We start from the raw sequence: 18,216 nt of genomic DNA, 5'->3' as shown, positions 1-18,216 counted from the left end.
TAACATTTTTGATGATGGTGAAGTAATTGTATTTGTTTTTAGTATGACACGTTACTGGGTTAATTATTAAAGTTTTAAAGCATAGTTAGTAGTCTATAAACATTTTCTGGTCACGGGCAAATTTTTAAAAAAAACTTGCGGTACGCAGTCGTAGTTTAAGTTTTAGCTTCCCACTAATATTAAAAAAAAAAGAATTTAAGTTTCAAAATTCCAGTTAATTTCACCGCATGCTTTTTTAAAATTTGAGTTTTTAAACATCTTAAATACTTACTTTCTAATATTTATTAATAAACGACTGAATAGTATTTTAATTTGATTACAACGATGAAAAACGAACGATGTATATAGAATATAAACACAGCGAGAATATTATGAAAATATAATTAATACTATAATAACAGTAAAACGATTTATAAATGTAACAATTTTAATCACAGAAAATCTTCAATAAGTTTTAATCTGAGTTATACTTAATGAAACTTGATTCAGTCATGCTATTTACGACATTAATTTTTTTTCTAACCACCTGTAATTGTTACCATCATAAATAGTTAATTTTGTTTCAATTGATTTCAATGGTATGGAAAATACAATAGTTTTATTACCAATACAAACAGCTTTACAGCTAAAATGATTCGTTTTATTTACAAATGTAGAACAAATACGAGTAAACTTTCTGAAAAACTGTCAAATACATCACAGCTTGTAGTATAATTTCCACCAATAACAAACAATTTATTACCCATGCTACCTATATCATGATAAACTCTTTCTTCAATCGTATCAGATAAATAAATTCATTTGTTTTTACGATAGTCATTTGCTTCGACTGACCTATTTTTTCGACCGCAAGATAAAACAACTTTATCTTCAAAAACTGTACAAGCTGCATAATGTCTAGTTTTTTTGTTTCAGCTAATCGTGTCCATTTGTAACTTTCAAAATTGTAAATAAAACATTCAACAATTCCATAAATCACACACAAGCGTTTTTTGAAGGAGAAAAAAAATATATTGTTTTAGAAATTTAATTGCGTATTACACAACCAAATTTTAGTTTTATTACACAACCTTACAACAGATTTATTGAATAAACCAGTTTGCAAATATCCACTGAAAATAAATAGATCAGAACTAACAACATTATTCATAAAGCTCTTTTTACATTGGGGTAAACTTTTCACAATTTAGTTTAGGACTATCTAGTTTATAAGCAGTATCAACAACAACTTTTTTTTTAATTCCTCCACAAACTAAAACACTCAAATTATCTTGGTTGCAGTATTTATTTTCTTACAAAACTTTTTGTAGGTTGTTGTACTATCAAAATCCACTAAAATAATTTTTATCTTATTTAATATATATACATTTTTTTTGTTTATTTTTCACTATCACTATTACCCCAAGCCCTTACCCTCGATCGGTAAGCGGTTATCGAGTTTGACTGGTCGGATTTGAACGCGGGTGGATTTTGTCCGCGGGTAGATTTTGCTGATCGCAGGTGAATTTTGCTGATCGCGGGTGGAATTTGAACGCTGGTGGATTGAACTCGGGTGGAATCTGATCGCGGGTGGGTTTTGATCGCAGGTGGATTTTGAACGTGTCCCGAGAAATCTGAACTATCGATTAGGTTAGTGCTTAAATTATATTTCTTTTAGATAATTTTTAGATTGACCTATCAATAGTTAACTTGAATCTTAATTATTAAATACACATATTATAATTATCAGCTTTTGATATCAATTTTATTACTTAATTAAATAACGTACAAATAATTCATGCAAATTGTTAAAAACAAATAACATTTTATTGACTGTGTTTTATAAGCTTTTTTTATAATAGTTTTTAAAAAAAAGGCATAATTTAAACTTAATTCTGTAATAGTTTTTTAAACTTATATTTTAACATAAGTTTATCCTTACATCTTTTTATAAACATTATCATTGATTTATCTGATCTAGTTATTTTGGTTTTTGTTTGTCTAGAAACAATTAAAAACTTGTTCTTTTCAATTTCAATATTTTATGTGAAAATATCTTATTAGAACAAAGTTAATCATCAACAACAAACTTATCTTACATGCAACTTATTTGGTGCGTAGTTTTTTTCAGAGTAAAATCAGTTTTAACTTTTATTTTATAAACTTAAATAAGTATTTTGGTAACTATACGTAGGATTTTTAGTTTTATAATTCTTTTATTCTACTTGAAGTTAAATAATATTTAAACCAAAAAAAAAAAACATACAATATCACTTGAATTTTAGTGCATAAATTGACAATTGTTATGAAATTTAACTTTTATTTCATAAAAATAATTCAAAAACTCAAACAAGTATTTTGGTAACTATACTTAGGATTTTTAGTTTTATACTTCTATTGTTTAGTTACATTTAAATAACATTTTTATACAAAATAAAAACATATAAAATCACTTGAATTTTAGTGCATAAAACGATTTTTTTTTAATACAATTGAAAGTCACATACTAATTTATGTAAGCAGTTTACTGAAACTAAAAATTAATTGCAAGCCCTCTTAAGCAACTTAAATTATTATTTAGGGATGAAATAATTAATCATAGTTTGAACGTTACAACATTACAACGTATAGTTAGTAAATAATCCTTATTATAGCATATAACTGGAAGTAAAATAGTCATTATTTCATTCTGTACGCACAATGAAGCTATAAAAACTTAATTGTTCTTTTATTGCAATTTAAAAAAAATCAAATTTGAGCATTAAAAAAAAATTAGAAGAAAATATAAATTTAATGCTAAATAATTAGTACATATAAAATCGTATTAAAACTCTTTGATCCTAAAAGATTCCAGACAATAAACACATTTTTTAACTATGTGTTAGTGTTTTCAGTTTTTAATAAATGCTGACATGCATTTTATATCGCTTTCGAAATATCGAATAAACTATTCTCAATCAATTATTGAGAAAAAACTAAAGCAATAGTACATAGTATATATAAACAAAAAAAGAAAACTTTAACGAAATCGAAGCAACTAAGAAAAATACAAGTTCGTAGAACCGAAAAACAACTTTAAAATAAGTCTTATTTAAAAATAACAAAACTATATTAACAGTTAGAGCATTTAACACAACTAAAAAAAAACTATTCAAGTTTTCTAAAGACTCGACATCAAGATCACAGCCTTGATCATTGATAACATCGTAGAGATATATTCTTGTTTTATTATTCCTTCTAGAAAACAATCCAATAATATAGCTAATACTAACAGCCTCAACAAGGGAACAATTGATAGTATTTAGTTTAGTTGATCGTAAAAAGTAAATTTTCTGGAAAAACTGTCAAAGAATTCACTTTTTGTAGCATAATAACCACCAATAACGATTAGTTTATTACCCATACTAATTAATGCATGATTGCATCTACCTTTATTCATATCGGGTAAATTAGTCCATTTGTTTTCATGATAATCATATGATTCTGCTGATTTTGTATAACTACCACCAGTAACAACAATTTTGCCTTCAAAAACTGTACAAGCTGCAGAACATCTAGGTCGCATCGTTTTATCCATTTCAATCCACTTGTCGTTTCTCAAATCGAAAAAAAAACATCTACCACTTGCCTCAATTACATACAAAGTTTTCTGAAATGAGCTAGTACAAAACGTATTGTTGTCTAGACATAAATGTGCTTTAGGTGACCATGTCTTATTTTTTATAAAAAGCTTTTTAACATATTTTTTGTATATACTTCTTTTCGAATACAGGCCAAACAAATAATTTAGAATCAATAACAGCTATTTTACAATTTATTAATGCTTTTGGAACTGTTGTACACTTTTCATGTTTTAGTTCACAACCATCTAGTTTATAAAGAACTACTCTTCTTTTGTTTTTTCCTCCACAAACTAAAATACTGAAACCATCTTGGTTGCAATACCTATTTTCATACAAAACGTTTAATGGAAAATTTAAACTTTGTCTTTCTTGCATGGTTACTTCTGGTTTAGAACTTGACAAAAACGAATTTATTTAAATTTAGAAAATTAAAAAAAAACCTATCCACAGGTTTTTATCCGATATTTGAAAAGATTTCCTATAAAAAATCATTGTATTTGATTTGTACTTACATTAAAAACCAAAAAGTGTAGAACCATAAAACTAGGCTATCGTATTATTCGTTTTAAAGGTACATAAAAGTATTTTGTTGTTTCTAGTAGTACATTGGTTTAACAGAATTAAGCAGTTACCTATTATTTTCTTAAAAAACAGGATGGTCTTAAGTTTTGTATTTTTTTCATATTCTATAACTTAAATTTATAAAAAGAAAAAATAATAAATTAAAGTGCAAGTTTTAAACATAGTATTAGACTAGAATTATTATGTGTTTATTTACGAAAGTAACAACTATTTTCTCTTAAACATTAGGATATTATTTATATTACTTAACTGATAAGTACAACATATAATTCAAATTAACCGAACCTAGTATTATTTATTTTTTTAATAATGTTACACTTGAATAAATTTATATGTTTAACTTATATTTATAACAAATCTAATCTAGTTTTAATTGTTTTTAAGTTATACTTAGTTTAAAGTCAAACTTATATTTAAACTTAATTTAACACTTCAAGTTGAATTTTTTCTAACTAAAACAATTCTTTTTAACAAATACCTCAGCCTAAAAAGTATACCTTTAAAGAGGTAAATACACTCAAATAAATACAAATTTAGAGGTTTTTTAGATTTACTCATTGAAATGTATATACACTAAAGGTAATAAAAGTAATAAAAATTGAACTGTATAATACTGACTTTTTATATTTATAAACATTATATCGAATAGAATTTAAAAACTTAGATTGTTAATTCATTTGTGTCATGCTTAAAACTACAAAATATAATTTATAAAAACATTAACTTTACATAGATCGTGCTTTCAAAATGTTTTTTTTTGCATGTTTTAAGCGAAACATTTTATTTCAACAATTTTCAATACTTATTAAAGATCTAAAAAAACACAGAATAAAACTTTATAACAAGTTATGAGTTATTAATCAAGTGTTAATAATTTAATTTGAAGTTATTTTACGTATACAACAGAAAAAATAATAAGTTAAAGTATTTTTTGAATTTTGTTTATAGTAAAATACATAGTTTTCTAAAATTTAGTCAAAATAATTATTTAATATTATATTTGCTTGTTTATCATCTATTAATTTTTTGGTTGAAATGCTTATTTGATTATACGGACGAGCTTCTTATTTAAACTAATTATAAAAATAATATGAGGAATTTCATGTTAAAAGATGATAATTTTATTAAAACCTGCTTTGGTAATATCTTAGAAAAAACAGTTTAGATAAAAAAGGGTAGACCTTTTGAATATAGTCAGAATTAAGTGTACTAAAATAAGTTTGTAAACTATTTTTTCTTTCTGGTACAGCGACCTTTAGAAAATTGAAGTTTTAGAGTTTTTCAATCAGACATATTTGTATGTATGTTGTTAAAATATTGAAAGTTTAAAAAAAAACAACGACCACGAGTACACAGCAAAGTAAAAACACAGTTTAAGAAAATAAATTACATTTTTTGGCTTAAACATGGATTAAAGTAAAAATTCCAAAAAATAAGCATTATTTTACGGGCCCCGCTAAAACATTCAAACCCCAATCCAGTAGATTTTTTTAGTAAAAAATACTAATCGAGCTAAGTTAATGCTCATATTATTGTTTGTTGCTATTTAGAAAGCTGTCCCTTTAACAATAACTAAATATTTTAACATTTTTTAACTACTCACAAATCGAGTTGTAGAACCAAGCAAATTTTATTAAAACAATTTTGATAGTTAGTCGTTTATTGATAAAGATTTAAAACTAAAATATCTAAAAAAAACTTTAAAAAAAAGTTAAAAAAAGTTTTTTATTTTCAATTTCAATATATTAATTTGTTAATGAAAAATTTCTTAATTTACTTTAAAATTAACAGCTTTTTAAGATAATACTATAAAAGAAATTATCTATTTATTAATTACTTAATTATCGATTTTGATGTTATTTATTGCAATAATATTGAGTTTTAGTATAAAAACATGTTAAAATTATAAAATATTAATTTGAATGAGTAATCATTTTTCTTATTTGGGCGCACAGATGGTTTAGTTTTTTAATTTGGTTAAACTTGAACTTAAATTAATTAAATTAAGGACTTCTCTAAGTAACTTCGTGTAAAAGTCTCGAGGTATAAAATGAAAAACAAAAACAAGGATAAATATAAAAAATACTTTAATCAAATTAAATCTTAAAAATTCTGATCTTTTAATTTATCGGATTCTGCTATTTTAATAAACTATGCAGTTTTCACTAAAATTTATATAAGTAATATGCTTAAATTTAGAAATAATTGAACACTTAAAACCAGAAACGTAAACAATTTTTTACGTGATTTAAAAAAATAATTCAAACAAAACTTGTATCTATTGTATGAAAAAACTATGACAAACTTTAAATATTTACTTATAAACAAATAAAAAAAATGTCAATAATATACAGTTTTAAAGTTTCAAATATTATATATTCTCTATTGTTACAAGTGACGTAAGACTGCTTTTGAAACTGTACATAAAATTGATAATAAACATAAAATGTGTATCAATAAAGTAAACACTTTGATAAAGATGTAATTTTATAAATTTTAAAATCCAAAATATAATTTATCACTTCTTATTTTTCCTTTTGATCCTGTATTTTTATGTTTTCTTTGTAAAACTTGCAGTATTTTTAGTTTATTTAACATTAAATTTTTATGCTGTTTTACTAAGCTGAAAAAGCAATTACAAACAAATACAACTAGTAATGGAATACAAGTTTTGACAAGACAATATTGAATTTTCTAAACATATTACATCTTCAAAGACAGTAAACTGTTGTTTAACGCAAACATTTTTAAAAGTAAAACATTAGAAAATGTAGTAAGTAGGCTTAATTTCAATTAAAATTTTAAAAACTGTTTTTACTATTCATAAAATGTTTATATACAAATTAACTTGTTTATTTGTTAAACTTTAATGAACATTAAAACTTATTGTAAGAATAGTTTAAATATGTAATTTTTATTTTATTTGTTTAAAAACTGATTCTTCTAAAAAACTAGTTTTACATTTATCTCTAAAACACTAGTAACACATTTTCCAGATCTCTGAAGTTAAAAGAATACATTTCGTCAAGTTTAAAACTAGAAATAACGATGCAAGAAAGAAAGTACTGTGATTTTCCGCCAAAAGTTTTGTATGAAAATAGATATTGCAACCAAGATGATTACAGCATTTTAGTTTGTGGAGGATTTAATGCTGATTCTAGGAAAATGGTAAATAGTGTTTATAAACTAGATGGTCGTGAACTAAAATGTGAAAAGTTTACTTCAATGCCAAAGGAACTTCATAATTTTAAAACTGCTGTTATTATAGTTATGTTAGAAAGTTTTGTAATAAAACTAAAACTTGGTCGTGCAAAACAAAACTAACTCTGAATCAAAGTTGTTTATGTGTTTGTTTTTTCAAAAGCAACTTATATGTAGTTTATCAAAATTGTACATTCTTTGTTTACAACTTTAAAAGTGACAAATGGTATCAATTAGCTACAACAAAGGAATATAGATGTTGTGCACCTTCTACAGTTTTTGAAGGCAAAATTATTGTTACTGGAGGTGAAAAATACGGTAATGAATTAAAATCGTCTGGAGCATATGATTATTATGAAAACAAATGGACTTATTTAGCTGATATGATCAAATGTAGAAGTAACCATGCTTCAGTTAGCATGGGTAATAAGTTGTTTGTTATTGGTGGATATTATACTTTAGGTTGTGAAGTGTTTGACAGTTTTACAAGAAAATTTACTCATATTAATTCGACTAAATCACAGTATATGCATGAAAGTGAAGCAGTTTGTGTTGGTGATAAAATTTTTGTTTTTTCTAAGCTAAACACTTCAATAAAAACAAATTTTTTTATTTATGATGTTCTAAATGATAGCTGGTCAGAAAAGAAAATTGAAATTATAAATAATTTGGTTCGTTCAAATTATATTAAATATAATTTATAATACTTATGAATAAAAAATTCTAAGTTTCATGAATTAAAAATTCGTTTTGTTTTGTAATGGTTATGGTCAGACTTCGTTTAATTTATAATGGTGCTATTATGTTTATTAATTTTAGTTGTAAAATGTTAAATAATCTTTGAAGTCTTTTTCATTTAGAATTTTGTTAGCAAAATATTTAGTTTATTGCTTTCATTTATTATAAGTTTATAAGTAATTATAAAGTTATTATAAGTAAGTACCGATTACTGAATAACTGTGGAATTTTATTTATTAAACAAAATAGCAGTCGCAAAAAATATAAACTAGAAACTGTCTAAACAAAGTGTATAAAACAAAAAAAAAAAGAAAGGCTGTAAAACACAATAAATAGTCAAAAATAAACAAAATATTAATATCATTTCGTTAACATGTCGAGTACTTCACACAACTAAGTTAATTCAAGTTTTGTATAATTTCTACAACAATATCACACCAATGATTGTTGGAAACATAGTAAATGTATACTTTTGTATAGTCTAATACCATAGAAAAAACTACAATATCTTAACTAATAAGAACAGCTTGAAAAGTAAAACATCTGAAAAAAAAAACTATTTGATAGCATTAAAGTAAGCTTTCTCGTTTAAATCACACAGTTTAAATAAAAATCAGCGAACGAACAAAAAAACGAGTTTATATAACTCAACTAACAGATATAAAAAACTAACTTTAATGATTTCCAAATTTTTAGAGTACTTAATATAGCTAAAATTAGTCAAGTTATCTATAACTTCTACTTCAAGATTACACCATTGCTTGTTATTTACATCGTATAAGGAAATACTGGTATTTTTGTTTTTCTCATATAAAACTAAAATATTATAGACAATACAAACAGCTTCTATCGTACAATGTTAGTTAAGATCTGAGTTAGCTGGTTGCAATAAAGTAAACTTTCTTGAAAACCTGTCAGTTATTTCACTACTAATATTGCAGTGTCTACCAATAACAAATAATTTATTACTCATCTTAACTGACGCATGATTATATTTTTCTTCAATCATAACAGGTAAAAAAGTCCATCTGTTTTCATAATAGTCATATGCTTCTACTGATTTTGTATATCTAGCTCCAGTAGCAACAATTTTACCTTCATAGACTGTGCAAGCTGCAGAACATCTAGTTTTCTTGGACTTGCTTTTTGGGTCCATCTATCAATTAAAAAATTCAATACATCCACTATTTGATTACATACAAGTTTTTCTTGAAGCAACATACACGAAATCTAGTTTCCTCTGTTTTTATTTGCGTACTAAATGACCAACTTTTATTTTTGTTACAAAATTTTCTAACATACTTATTGTGACCATTTGTATAAGAGAACCCACCAAAAAAAATCAAATCAGAGTTAACAACAGTAGTTTTACAGTTGTAAAAGTTCTTTGGCATACATGTATACTTTTCACAAGCTAATTCAAGAACATCTGGTTTAAAAACACTGTTTACAGATCGGCGTAATTTTATCGATTCCTCCACTAACTAAAATACTGAATTTATTTTAGTTGCAATAACTATTTTCATACAAAATTTTTGATGGAAAACTGAATTCCTTCATGCATTGTTTCTTCTGGTTATAAACTTAATAAAAACAATTTAAATTAACTTTAGATAAATTAAGAAACTTTAAACGTGTTATTGACCGAAAATTCACAATTTATAACCTAAAAAAAGTTAATTATTAGTTTAAAAAAATAAAATTAACTTAAGCAAAGACTAACTATTCAAATTTTAGTTTTTTTTCAGAAAAAAAATTTGCTTAAAAAGTATTGAAGTTTTTTAATTCATGATATGTACAATAAAAAATAGTATTAAAATTACTTTATTTTTCATCTTTATTTCAACATATTTAGGAATACAAAACTTAAAGTGAAAAAAAAAATACGACAATTCTATTTAGATAGTTTAGAACTTAGATAATCCAAAAAACAAGTTTTTAGTAATTAACACAAAAGTACTAGAAACTAAAATCTAACTAAAAACAATAGTTATAACATCAGGCAAAAAAAAGTTTAAACTTTAAATATTTTGACTGGTTTAATTTACATTAAGTATAACTCAGATTGATATTAATAATAGAAAACCTTTCTCTTTGTTGAATTATTCTTTATATTAACTTTATAATTTTATGGTTATACTGCATTTAATTTAATACGATTTTTGTTATGTTTTTTCTCTTAACTCTCTGCAATAAAAACTTGTTTTGCTATTTCGTGTATTAGTTTGTTTATTTAGAAGTATTTAATTGCAGAATTTAGGTGTTTTTATTTAAACTGAAGCATCTGAATGCTACTTAAGCTAAAAAGTAATGTTATTATTGGCCTAGAAACTCTAAAAAAAATCTGAGTACGTTCAACTAGAAAAGTAAATTTTTTAAAAACTTTCAAGTCATCTAAAATAGTAAAATAAAAAATTTTAGTTTACTTAAAAAAAATTCTATAGCTGCCTTTTTTTAATTCAAAAAACTGTAATTTTAGCTGAATTAAAATTAAAAAAAATCTTTAAAAATGTTGAATATATTCTTAGTACGTAAAGTTGTAGATACATTTTCCTTTGTATTAATATTATATAAAGTTTTTACGGCTTAATACTTAAAAAAAACAGGCTTTAAAAATAAGCTAAATTTGAAAGGTTAAAACAACATAAAATATGCAATCAAAATATAAAAATTCTTTTAAAAAATAACTTTTGATCATCAAACTATAATATAATTAACTAGGCGTTATTTTAATTACACGTCTGTTTATTAATTTAATTTATTATGTGATAGTTGTAACATCTTTTATTTTGTCAAATTGTAGGTTTCGTACACTTTAAATAATTTACTAGGAAAGTAATAAAACGATGATAAAACGTTTTCTAACAAAAAAAATGATAAGTTTTTTTTTAAATTTTATACCCATATCCCATCTTTGACAGAGTTTAGACGTTGTTTAAGTAGTTGTTTCTTCTAATTAGTTTAAAATTAAAATCTTATATCAATGGTAAAACTTATCTTAAAAATAAAAAAATGTATTTTTTTTAAGTTCTTTTGTGTAACCTTTTTTTTTAATATAGCATTGCAAATTGTCAACAATTTTCTTTTATTTGTGGTATATAGTTATCTGTTACCCAATACATAGTAATCTTTTAAATTTCTTTGAAACTAAATAGAGTCGTTTATGTCAAGTTCAAACTCAATACCAACAGTGAAGGAAAGAAAAGGTTTTGATTTCCCACCAAACGTTTTATATGAGAATAGATATTGCAACCAAGATGTTAACAGCATTTTAGTTTGTGGAGGAAGAAATGAATATAAAAAAATTGTAAAAAGTGTTTATAAACTAGATAGTCGTCACCTAAATTGTAAAAACTTAATTTCCATGCCAAATGAACTGTATGATTGTCAAACAGTTGTTATCAATTCAGAACTATTTGTTTTTGGTGGATATTTGCAAAATAATTGCTTTGATAGAAGAGTTAAAAAACTTTGTAACAAAACTCAAACTTGGTTACATGTAACGAAATTACATTTTCATGAATTTGCTTGTAGTTGTTCCTTCAAAAACAACTTATATGTAATTCGTGGAAATAAGATGTTTTTTGTTTACAATTTTAAAAATGACAAATGGACCCAACTAGCTGATACAAAACAAAAAAGGTATGATTCAGCTTGTAAAGTTTTTGAAGGAAAAATAGTTGTGACAGGAGGTAGAAATAGAAAATCAGTAGAAGCATATGATCATTATGAAAATAAATGGACTTATTTAGCTGATATGATTGAAAAAAGATGGTTTCATGGTTCAGTTAGTATGGGTAACAAATTGTTTGTTATTGGTGGACATTATACTTTAGGTTGTGAAGTGTTTGACAGTTCTACCAGAAAATTTACTCATATTAATTCGACTAAATCACAGTATATGCATGAAAGTGAAGCAGTTTGTGTTGGTGATAAAATTTTTGTTTTTTCTAAGCCAAACACTACAATAAAGACAAAATTTTTATTTATGATGTTCTTAATGATAGCTGGTCATAAAAGAAAATTGAAATTATAAATAATTTGGTTCGTTCAAGTTATATTAAATATAATTTATAATACTTATGAATAAAAAATTCTAAGTTTCATGAATTAAAAATTCGTTTTGTTTTGTAATGGTTATGGTCAGACTTCGTTTAATTTATAATGGTGCTATTATGTTTATTAATTTTGCATACAATTTTAACTAAGTTTATTAAAAAAATTATTCGCTATATTGTTTATTAATTTTATATATTTTGAAATAATAAAAAAGGAGTGTTATTAAAATGAGATAAATGTATTAGGAGACTGACAAATTTTTACAAACAATTTAAATTCATGCTTGAAAATATCCAAATATTGTTATTAAATAAATTATTTAGAACAAAACACTTAAAACTTATTGCTCGATAAAAATGATCAATTTAGCATTATGTTTAAGTAATTGTTGTAATAAAAAATACTAAGACGTAACTTAATTTTAAATAAAAAAATAAAAAATTAAGTAATACTTTAGGGATCTAAGTATTCTGGCACAACAAAAACGACCGTTGTGTAAACTATATTAGATAAAAATAAAATATGATTAGAACAACATGTTTAATATATACATAGATTGAGTATATATATACAAAGATTTAGTTAATTTTTTTTATGTATAGTTTTCAGTCCAAATAACATTATACTAGTTAAAACAAAATTTCAAAACAGTATACATGGTTTTAAATAAAATGAGCGCTACAAATGTTTACATGTTCAGAATATTGGTTTTAATATTATACAAAGGCGTTCAAAAATATATTTAATAGTTGAAAGTTGTATGTTATGTTAAATTTAAGATTAAATTACTTTTCAAGCTTATTCTCTTACATTAATCATGCGTAAGTAGCAACATATATTTTTTAATAGCACAAAGTTAGTTAGTATTTAGTTTTAAACAAATTAATCGTATAATCTCGACAACAACTATTTTTTCTTATTTTATAATTGCAACTTTAATAACTACATAACTTTTTTTAAATTTATAGAGCGGTAACTTTAAACGAATTTAATTCTTTCACAAAACACAATAAGACAATAAATTATCAAAAGCTTTGTAACAAACGAAAATGATTATAAAACATTTTTTAACATTTAGAATACTTTATACAACTATAATCGTTTAATTTTTCTAGATCCTTAATATCAACATCACACCAACGATTGTAATACATTGTATATATATATATTTATATTGTTTTGTTCATGCTCATAGAGAACATTATAACATTATAAGCAATAGTCACAGCTTTAATAGTAGAAATATAAACGTCTTTTGATTGGAATAAAGTAAATTTTCTAGTAAAACTATGTAATAGTTCCGAATCTGAACTGTTATATCTTGGAACAATAAACAGTTTATCACCCACACTAACTGAACGATGAACGTCTTTTTCTTCAATCATATAAGGAAACAAGTCCATTTACACCTCAAGCAACAATAATTTTGCCTTTAAAAACTGTTTAAGCTGCTTTAAATCTAGTTTAATTATTTTTAGATAACTGGTTCCAATTTATATTTTTAATTGTAAACAAAACATTTACGAGTGTTATCAACTACATATAAACTATTTTAGAAAGAACAATCTGAGAAAGTGTTTTCGTCTATGTTAAATTTCTTTTCACTTGACCAAGTTATAGTTTTATTACAAAACTTTGTAACAGTATCATAAATTTTGTAATTTTTATAACACAATCCAAAATAATTAGCTCTGAAATTAATTACAGCATTTTTACGATCACTACGTGCGTTTGGCATTGAAGTTCACTTTTTGCATTCATATTTAGTACCATGTAGTTTGAAAACACTTTTCACATTTTTGTTATTTTTATACTTTCCTCCACAAACTAAAATACTCAAATCATCTTGGTTGCAGTATCTATTTTCATACGAAAAATAGGGTGGAAATATAAAGTTTTTAGTTCTTGCATTTTCACTTCTAGTTTTAAACTTGACAAAAACGACTCCAATTTACTTCAGAGAATTTAAGAATATCTGAAAAAGTTATTTAACAAATACATGGATAATTCACATCTTCTTAAAATATTTAAAAATGATTTGCAATCCTTAAACTATTGTAAACGAATGTTCAGTTAGCTTGGAAAAGTTGTAAAAAAATTTCCAAACTTTAGATCTAATTATTTTTCTTATCTTAATAGCTAAATAAAAACTTTTCTTTTTTAGAGAGCAGTCCTTTTTCTCTAATATACAAAAAAAAATCCATTGGATTGGGGCTTGACTTTTAGTGTGTGGCACCTTAGAAATAAAAAAATTATCAATTTTTTTTTAGCTCGAAATTAAAAAAAAAATTATAACAAAATTATTTTTTTTTTTAAATATTTATGTTTATTAGTAAATAAATTCTGTACAACATTTTTTTTTTCAATTGTAAATATTTTTTACTATTTAACCTTATTCTAGAATTTCTAATTCGTGAATAAGGCCTAACAGTACGAAATATGTTTTGTTAGCGATTTTTACTTAGCTCGAATTAAAAACAAAAAGAAAAAAATAACTTAATTTTTTATTTTTTGATTTTTATATTTTTTTGTGAATAATGTTATACATATTGTTTTCTATTGTTAATATTTTGTTTTATTTGACCTTATTTCGGAATCAAGAATCTAGAATAAGGCTAAATAGTACAAAATATTAACAGTTGAAAGAAAAAGTGTTGTACAAAATTTTTTACAAATAAATATAAATATTGAAAAAAAAAATATTTTGTCATTTTTTTTTTAATTCAAGCTAAGTAAAAATTGATAAAATAACTAAGTTTTTCTTAAGGGCCTCACACTAAAAGTCAAGACCCAGTCCAATGATTTTTTTTTCTATATTAAAGACAAAGGACCGCTCTCTAAAATAAAATTAAAAAAATTAATTTAGCTATTAAGATAAAGACAATAATTGGATCCAAAGTTTTGACATTTTTCAAAATTCTTGAAAAACGTTACCAAGCTTACTTTACACTCGTCAATTGTAACTTTAAGATAAAATTTTATATTAATTAGATTATGTTAATTTTTACCGAAACATTTAACAACTTTACAACACTGTAACTATTTTACAATTTTTGTTTAATGAGAGACTATTTTTGACAGTTTTATGTTTATGTGTAAAAATTTTCAGCAGCTAAAACAAATCTTTTAAAGTGTGATGTGCACAGAAAAACATCTTTTCTAACCATAATTTTAAAAAGATTTTAAATAACTTTCCTGTTTAGTAGTGTAAATATTAAGCTTTCTTAAAGTCTTTTAATAACAACGACGCTATAAGTCTTATATACAAATGTAATTAACTTAGTTGTAAAATGTTTAATAATCTTTGGTGTCTTTTTCATTCAGAATTTTATTAGCAAAATATTTAGTTTATTGCTTTCGTTTATTATAAGTTTATAAGTAATTATCAAGTTATTATAAGTAAGTACCGATTACTGAATAATTGTAGAATTTTATTTACTTTTTTTATTAAACAAAAAGGCAGTTGCAAAAAATATAAACTAAAATTAAATTACTAGTTATATTTGTTTTTAACTGGTTGTTCAGCTTAGAAAAACAGCATAAAAATTTAATGTTAAACAAACTTTAAATACTGTAAATTTTACAAAGAAAATATAAAAATACAGGATCAATAGGAAATAATAGTATAAAGAAGTGATAAATATTATTTTTGATTTGAAAATTTTTAAATGTACATCTTAAACCATTAAAGATATTGTTACACATTTTATATCAATCATCAATTTTATGTACAGTGTGATTAGCACTGTTACTTTACTTGTAACAATAGAGAATTCATAATATTCAAAACTCTAAAACTGTATATTTTTCAACTTTTTATTATTTGTTTATAAGTAAAACTTTTTATTATTTGTTTTATAGCATTTTCATGTAATAGATACAATTTTTGTTTAAATATTTTTTTAAAATCACGTAAAAAATTGTTTACGTTTATGATTTTAAGTGTTCAATTAATTTTAAACTTTAGCATATAACTTATAATAATTATAATGAAAACTGCAGAGTTTAATAACATAGCAAAATCTAAAAAATTAAAAAATTATAAACTTTAAAATTTAATTTGATTGGAATAATTTTAATATTTATCCCATTTTTTTTCTTCCTCGAGACGGGTCATTATTGCATGAGTTGCATTCGCACGAATCTTTATTTTAGGTAGAAAGAACCTATAAAGGGGTAGTAGTAAAAACAAAAGTATAAAAAAATATAAAAAAATAGGAAAGTAGACCATAGAGTTAAAAAAAGTAAAAGTGGACATACAATAAATAAAAAATTAAAACAATGAATGATAAAAAAATATTATAGAACATAAAATAAAATAAAATTAACCCGTACAATAGCCATAAACTGGGTAAAAATGAAACTTTGCACAAAAGTGTACCTCCGCTAATTTCTGACATCTACCATTTCTTGACGTTCAAGATAAATGGACAACGCAAGTTAGGCACAGTTTACTAAAAAAGCAGTTACAGGGCTTACGTTTTTACGCATTTGTTAATTTTACACAAGTTGTCATTTTTACACAAGGTGTCGTTTTTGCATGGCCAAAACTTAGATCATAATTTAACATCTCGAACGACAAACTCTTTGAAAAGCTTTTTCTTTCTATTTTTTACTGATTTCGTTCTATTTGTTTTTTAAGCAACCCTATGGTGTCTAAAACAAATTAAAAAAATAAATCATCTGTACGATCAAATGAGAAGAAAATTACGACTCATTAAAACTAACATCTTATAAGTTTAGCATGTTTTTATACTAAACGTCAATATAACTATTTTTTATGGCAACAATAAAATCAAAATATAATTATTAAAATATATAATTTGGTTTTAATTTGTACTTGTTAGTGTTTTACGAATAAACATTCTAAATTTCGTCAGTTACAATAGTATGATGACAATGAAACAAAAGTAATATTCTGTGCTATGTTTTATATTAAATAAAAGGCATTATATTTATCTACTTTATGTTTGAATTGTAACGTCTTAATTGCATATTTTAAACTTTTTATTTTCTTTTAAAACTAAGTTAACTGTTTTTATGAGTACAATAGTTCTTTTTTTATAGCCGCATTTCTTGTTATACCGACTTACTTTAATGCACTAGAATTCTGTTTTGTTGTGATTTTCTAAATGGGACTATAATGTATCAAAGTTTAAAAAAATAAAAGTAAGCGTAAAAACTTTTTTTTGTTATTTTATTATGCAAAACTATGTTTAGTTATAAAAGCTTATTTGTATCAGAATTTGTACTTAGTTTTTTTTATTATTAGTGTTATTAGTTTTTTTTGAAGGTGCTGAAAGTCATATTAATAAAAAAATATTTTTTAATTATATATTAAACGTAAAGTTTAATTAATCAAAAATTATTCAAAGATGTATTTTCTTTGAAAACAAAACACTAACAATATAGTTTTAATACAAACAGAGCAAATAAGAAAAAAACGTGTGTTAATAAAATATAACAAACTAAAATTTTGAATTATAATATTAGTTATTATGTCAAGTTTTTAATACAACTCATATCTTCCAAATCAAGATCAAACCAATTACTGTTGATAACATTGTAGATGTATATCTTTGTTTTATTGATCATCATACAAAACACTTTAATATTGACAGCTTGAACATTGCAACAAAAAACAAAGTCTAAACCAACTGATTCAAAAAAGGAAACTTCCTTGAAAAGTAGTCAAATACTTCAATAAATTTTCCACCAATAATAGGCAACTTATTACCCATTCTAACTGAAGCATAGACACATTTTTCTTCAAGCAAGTAAGTTCATCTATTTTCTGTATACATGTATTCATGTTTTAATTGTATTAGCAAATTCTCTAATAACAGCAAATTTTTTTCCATAAACTGTACAAAATGCTATATATTTAAGTTCCTTTGCACTAGCTTTTTGAGTCCATTTATCTATTTTCAAATTAAAAAAAACATTCACCAGTTATATTAATTACATAAAATTTTTTCTATAAAGAACAAACACAAAATTATCTCATATAAATATTTAATTGCGCTTCAGATGA

This window comes from Thalia democratica, chromosome 3 (genome assembly GCF_965202585.1).
Source record: "Thalia democratica chromosome 3, ktThaDemo2.hap1.1, whole genome shotgun sequence".
NCBI classification, from domain to species: Eukaryota; Metazoa; Chordata; class Thaliacea; order Salpida; family Salpidae; genus Thalia; species Thalia democratica.
Note: the sequence above shows the minus strand (reverse complement) of the source record.